Below are 6,784 nucleotides of genomic sequence, written 5' to 3' on the forward strand. Positions count from 1 at the left end.
TAGCTACTACAACATTGCAGTCGTTACTTTGACACTCCAAACAACCTTTTTTTCATTTCTTGTTATATAATTTGCAGGAAACTTACCAAACATCATTTCCCATAAACCATTCGATGGTAAGTATTTTCAATTTAAGTTGTAATTCCCTCTAATCCTAGTATATTATTAGGATTTATGCTACAATGTATAAGCTCTAACTACCACAATGTGTAGGAATTGCTTCAGCATTTAGCTACTACAACGCATGGTAGTTACTTGAACAGTTAGCTATTTAATTGCTACAAAATAGTTAATAGACATTTATATGTATCATGTTGTCATTTTTTATATTCAGTATTATAGTTCGCATGTGTTGATACATTTTAATGTTTTAAGATTTAAGTTGTAATTACTACAACGTGTATCAAATGATCAATCGTGTAACTACAACAACTTATAGCAGCTATTTGACAACAGCTACTACATAATGTAGCAACTACCCTACAATAGCTACTTCATGTTATAGCAGCTACCCTACATTAGCTGCTACACGTTATACTAGCTAGCTGACACCAATTAGTATATAACGACTCATCAATTAATATTAATGGAGACTTACCTACTCTAGTTCATTGATCCGTCACTTCCATAGAATGACCATTCATACCTGTTATAAACTATGGCCCGTGAACACACGCAAAATCTGACTTTGCCAGAAGGGCAACTATAGGCGTGTGATACTCCTATTCATGGATTTTATAGTGGCCTTGTTTTCTTATAAAATGATGGTGTCGTAGAGGGATGCTTCTCATTATTGCATCGACATCATCACTCTTTTATGAGTTCTCACTTTCTTCATCATTCTTCCTTTTATGACACTTTTACGAGTAACATAACTATGACACAATCTTCCCTACACCACCTTCGTCATTCCTTTCATGGCATCCATTATCTTTATCCAAAATCTGGTATTGTGCCTTTCTCCAAAAATGGAAATGATAAGGCGGTCATGTTGTCTTCCATGGTATATTGTAAGCTTTCATATGGCTATATTAGCCAATTTGGGGTTCAGAAAGGAATACCTTTGTCTGGAATCTGGTTGTGTATCTTCCATGTGTTATTCTTTCATCTTCTAGACAGTGTACTTCTATGAATTTCAAGAAGCCTCGTCCATTAATCTGATCGCTCAAACTTCTCCCACCACTATGTGAGGTAAATGGAAAAGAAAAGAAAGGCGATCAGCTAGTTAACTAGCATATTCTTGAAATGTCATAATAGCGTCTATAAGGCTCAATTAGATGTCAATGTTCACACATGTACACCTGTAATATAATAAGACAAGAAGTTTTCTGACTCGCCATTATATTTCTATCAAAGAAATATATCAGATCTTAGTGATAATCTTGATGATACATTAAAATGTTAGTTTTCAACCAGTAGCAGCTAACTGTTCAACTATCTGCTATATGTTGTAGCAGCTAGGGCTTGTGCATTGTGTCATTGTAGCATAAACCCTATTAAAAAATATTTGACAAATAATCTTTTCTTTCATTGTGAATATTTTTTTATAAATTTTAAAAAAATGGTTATATATGTTAGAGTGTATACTAAAAGTCTAGCTTTTATATACATTTATTTGTTGAAATAAAATAATCACATTGGTCAATATCTATATTTATTTGTTAAATGTAATTGTTCAATTAATTTATATAGTAGATAACATGGAGTGTGGTGTCACACTCAGAAGATCATGTAAAGCCCGAAAAATTCCCGAATTTATTTTAGAAATATCCTATGATTTCTCTAGATTTTTTAGGATATTTTTACATAATTTTTGGAGTACCGGAAGTAGCAAAAACAAATAAGTCGCAAAATAGCTTAGGCGGGAATCGAACCCGAGACCTATGGTGTAAGGGATAATGCTAGTAACCAGTTGAACCCAGCAGGGCCGTGCTGAAAGAGAAGGGAAACATTTATATTTATATTTGTTTTGGGCCTAGTTACCCACTTAATATAAATATAAACTTAAGTGGGTTTTGGTTTATTTTGGGTTCGGCAATCTCTCAACCCTCACCACCGAAACCTCACCGCCGCTTCTTTCCCTCTTCCTCACGCACAGCACACCAAGCTAAGGGGCAAGGGAACATCTTCCAGCGATGACTCCAACACGAAAAAGGTTCTTCTCCACGAGAGGAACGCGAGGACGTAAGCGGTTCGTCGAACGGAGCAGTTTTCCGGAAAACCTAGCGGATAGAATCGTAAGAAAACCTTGCGATTGAGGTAAGAAACCCCTCACCTGCAGTATAATTGCTCTTGCTTGTTAGTTTTAGCGTTAGTTTAGTAGTTTTACAGTTTTCAGTTATAGGGTGTGCTCTCAGTGCACACCAAGCATTCGGTAGAATGCCTAGTTCAGAAGGATGCACCAGTAGGCGTCCTAACAGCATGTAAAACGTATTAGAAACATTTTTCTCAGTTTATTATCAGTTATTACAGCTATATGGATCAGATATCCATTGGGTGGGCTCCCACAGTAGCCTCTAGGTTCAGATAACCTAGCTCTAGGTTCAGATAACCTAGAACAACAAAGTAAAATAAAACAGTATTCAGTATTTTACTTTTAGTCAATTGGCACTGTATTTGGATCAGATATCCATGGGCTGGACTCCCACAGTCGTCCCTAGGTTCAGATAACCTAGTAACCCTGCTAGATTCGGAACTTGCAACCCCGGGTCTCGTAGGGATGCGCGCACAGTAAGTACAGTTGCCAGGGCCCCAGCAGCATGTTTAGTATTTTCATCTATTATATGTATAGTTTTCAAATTTGAAACCAGTGATGAGAACACTAATTTAGCTTTCAGTTCAGTTCAGGTTCCGTTTATATGATTTGAGTTCATGTACAGATTTAGATATATGCATGACTAGTTCAGTTTCATGCTTAGTTTATAAGTATGCCATGTTCAATTTAAAGCATGTTCAATCTATATGCTATGCCATGTATCAGTTCCAGTTTATGCTTTTGTATGCCATGCCATGTTGCCATGCTCAGTTCAGTTTTCAAATAGCATGTTTTAAAAGTCATGAAATGCATCGTTGCATGTTTTTGTGAGGTAGATGGTTTCTTACTAAGCTTAAAGCTTACAGATACTATTTTCCTTATACGGAAGATATAGGAAAAAGGAAAATGGATTAGCAGTGGAGGCTGGAGGTCAATACAGATGAGGATGTGTGTGGAAGGAACTGGAATAAAAGACCCTCTGGGGATTTAGCATTTACCTTAGCACTTTTCAGTTATTTGGTTTAGTTTCATGTTTTAAGCAATTAGAACTTTTAGAAATTCATACCTTCATGCACTTTAAGTTGTTAAAATGCCGTGAACCAGTAAACCTTGCTTTAGCTTAAGTTTAGAATTGTTACTACATGTTGCTAGAATGTTTATTATGCATTAGATAGTGGTAGTGTGAGGTTTTGGCACGAATCAGTGCTGGAAATCAGGAATTCTGATTTCGTTTCAGATTATCAGAACCTGGATCGGTCAGCAGACCGATCCGTTAGCCTACCGATCTCACGGATCGGTCAGCCGATCGATCAGTGAGCAGCTGGATCGGTCAGCCGACCGATCAGTGAGCAGCTGGATCGGTCGGCAGACCGATCCAGCCAGCGTTCCTGTGCGCGATCAGTGAGCCACTGATCGGTCCGCCGACCGATCAGTGAGCAGCTGGATCGGTCGGCAGACCGATCCAGCCAGTGTTCGCGTGGGTGTCAGTGGATCGTTCCACGGACCGATCCAAAGCTCCAGTTTCACCTCCTCAGTATAGCTATGAATATCTAGAAGGTAGTTGGATATGAAATCTCACTCTCACAGAGTTAACAGAGGCAACTACAATAGTTTAGTAAAATTTTATTTTACCCAGTCTTCCGCACAGTACAGCACAGTAGTTTCAATAGTTAAGGTAGCGATCCGGCTCACAGCTTAGTCGTTACAGAGTGGTATCAGAGCAAGTTCCTCACTTCCTACACACACATCAGCATTGTGCCTACAGCTTCCAAGTAAGAACATCTCTCACTCAGTTTTGTTTTCAGCTTTCATATCAGTTATATGTGCTTCATGTTTGCTCTCATGTTGGTAGTTAATTAATTCATGTTTACAGTAATAGTATTTAACATGTTACCAGTAGTTAACTATAACATGATAGCCTAGTTATATATATGTGTTCTCTGCTATTTAGAAAATGGTACGAGGACGTCTAGCTAAGAAAGCATCAGCGGCTGAGCCCCAGCATGAGGCAGGCAGTTCAGTGCCTCCCCCAGACCTTACAGCACTAGTGGCTCAGCTACAGCAGCAGCAGCAGGAGATAGCCTCCTTAAAGGCTAACCAGCAGACTACTCCCCCAGTCACTCCAGAACCGAACCTCACGACTCCAGTAATCACAGAGGTTGTACCAGCTCAGCCTGCAGTATCAGTCCCAGTAGCCCCAGTAGCAGGGGCTAAGAGAGAAGCTTACCTTATCCAGTGGCAGAGAATTAAGCCCGAGAACTTCTCAGGCACCAGCGAACCATGGAATGCTCAGGCATGGTTTAAAACACTGGAAAGCACGATGGAGCTTCTAGACTGGCCAGAGCACGAAAAGGTGAAGTGTGCCTCCTTCTGTTTAACAGGAGACACACGCATGTGGTGGGAGCGGATTAAATCGAAGTGGCCAGTAAATCAGATGACATGGGCCAACTTCGAGAAAGAATTCTTCGAGGAATTCTTTCACATGCAAGTCACGAACCGACACTATGACGAGTTTACAGAGTTTCGTCAGGGCAACCTATCAGTTCAGGAGGTCGTGAAGAAATTCAACAGGTTGGCCCGTCTGTGTCCAGAACTAGTCAGCTCAGAGAAGGAGCGAGTACGGTTGATGCTGAAGATGCTCAGACCAGAGATCGCAATGAATGTGGCTGGTGGCGTTCATAGGCCACAAACCACAGAGGAGCTAGTGAGTAGTGCTCTGATCACCGAGCACTATCAGCACAGCATCACCCAGCAGAAGCAGGTTTTCACAGAGCCCAAGGGACAAGCTGGCTCAGGTACTCAGCAGAAACAACAGGGACATAGCTCCAACTGGAAGGGGAAACGTAAGGCAAGCAGTGACCCAAAAGGAGGACCAGCTGGAAAACATTCCAGACATCCCAAGTGTGCTACTTGTGGGAAACATCATCCAGGAGTTTGCCGCAAGGGTACGCGAGGTTGTTTTGAATGTGGACAGGAAGGGCACATGGCTAAGCAGTGCCCGAACAAGAACAGTCTTCCTCAGCCTCAGCCGATACAGTATGGAGCTCAACCAGCGCAGCTACACCAGATGTATGCTGCCTTAGATGGTCCACAGATCAGTCAGGGCAGATTAGAAGCCCCCACTAACACAAATGCCGGATTTTCTCACCGACCGAGAGGACGTAGCAAATGCCTCGGCAGTTGTCACAGGTCGATTAGTTTTTACCAAAGATACAACTGTCTTATTCGATACTCGGGCAACCCACTCTTATGTATCCAGGTGCCGAGAAATTAGCAACACCTCCAGAGATACTCAATAGTCTTGACAACACTACCCTCGGGAGACATTATGGCATCTACGCACTGGCTCAGGGGTCATTATAGCAGACAGAGAACTTTTTGGTGATCTGATAGTGCTAGAAATGACTGACTACGATGTCATCTTTGGAATGGATTTTCTGATCAAATACGACGCTTCTATAGAGTGCCGTAAACAAAAGGTCATATTCCAACCTGAAGAAGGAGTACAGTTTGAGTACATAGGAAAACCAAAGAGAAAAGCCAGGAAGTTTCTCTCAGCATTGAAAGCACATCAGCTATTGGATTCAGGATGCATGGGATTTTTAGCAAATGTAGTCAACACCAGCCAGGACAAGAACCAACAGCTATCAGAGGTTCGAGTCGTTTGTGACTACCCAGCAGTCTTCCCTGAAAAGCTACCAGGCTTAGCACCAGATAGGGATATTGAATTTGAGATAGAGCTCATTCCCGGCACAAATCCAATTTCCAAGGCACCGTATCGCATGGCTCCAGCAGAACTGAAGGAACTTCAGGATCAATTACAGGAGCTTCTTGACAAGGGTTTCATACGCCCTAGTCACTCACCATGGGGAGCACCTGTGTTGTTCGTGAAGAAGAAGGATGGAAGCATGCGCCTATGCATAGACTACCGTGCCTTGAACCAGGTCACAATTAAAAATAGGTACCCTCTCCCCAGGATAGATGACCTGTTTGATCAGCTAAAGGGAGCCACAGTGTTCTCTAAAATTGACCTCAGATCAGGATATCACCAGGTTAGAGTCAAGAAAGGTGATATACCTAAAACAGCTTTCAGGACCAGATACGGACATTATGAGTTCGTAGTCATGCCTTTCGGCGTGACAAATGCTCCAACTACTTTCATGGACCTCATGAACAGAGTATTCAGAGAATACTTAGACAAGTTTGTCATCGTGTTTATCGATGACATTCTTATCTAATCAGGCACTTAGGAGGACCATGCAGAGCATCTGAAGATAGTTTTGCAGATCCTTCAGCAGAACCAGCTGTACGCCAAATTCACGAAATGTGAATTTTGGCTAGACCAGGTAGCCTTTCTCGGTCACATCATCTCCAAGGATGGTGTTATGGTAGATCCCAGCAAGATAAAAGCAGTAAGTAACTGGAAGAGACGCAGGAACGCCAGTGAAATCAGAAGCTTTCTGGGATTAGCGGGCTACTACAGGAAATTTGTAGAGGACTTCTCCAGGATAGCCTCCCCACTGACAGCTC

This window comes from Zingiber officinale, chromosome 10B (assembly GCF_018446385.1).
Source record: "Zingiber officinale cultivar Zhangliang chromosome 10B, Zo_v1.1, whole genome shotgun sequence".
Lineage (NCBI taxonomy): Eukaryota > Viridiplantae > Streptophyta > Magnoliopsida > Zingiberales > Zingiberaceae > Zingiber > Zingiber officinale.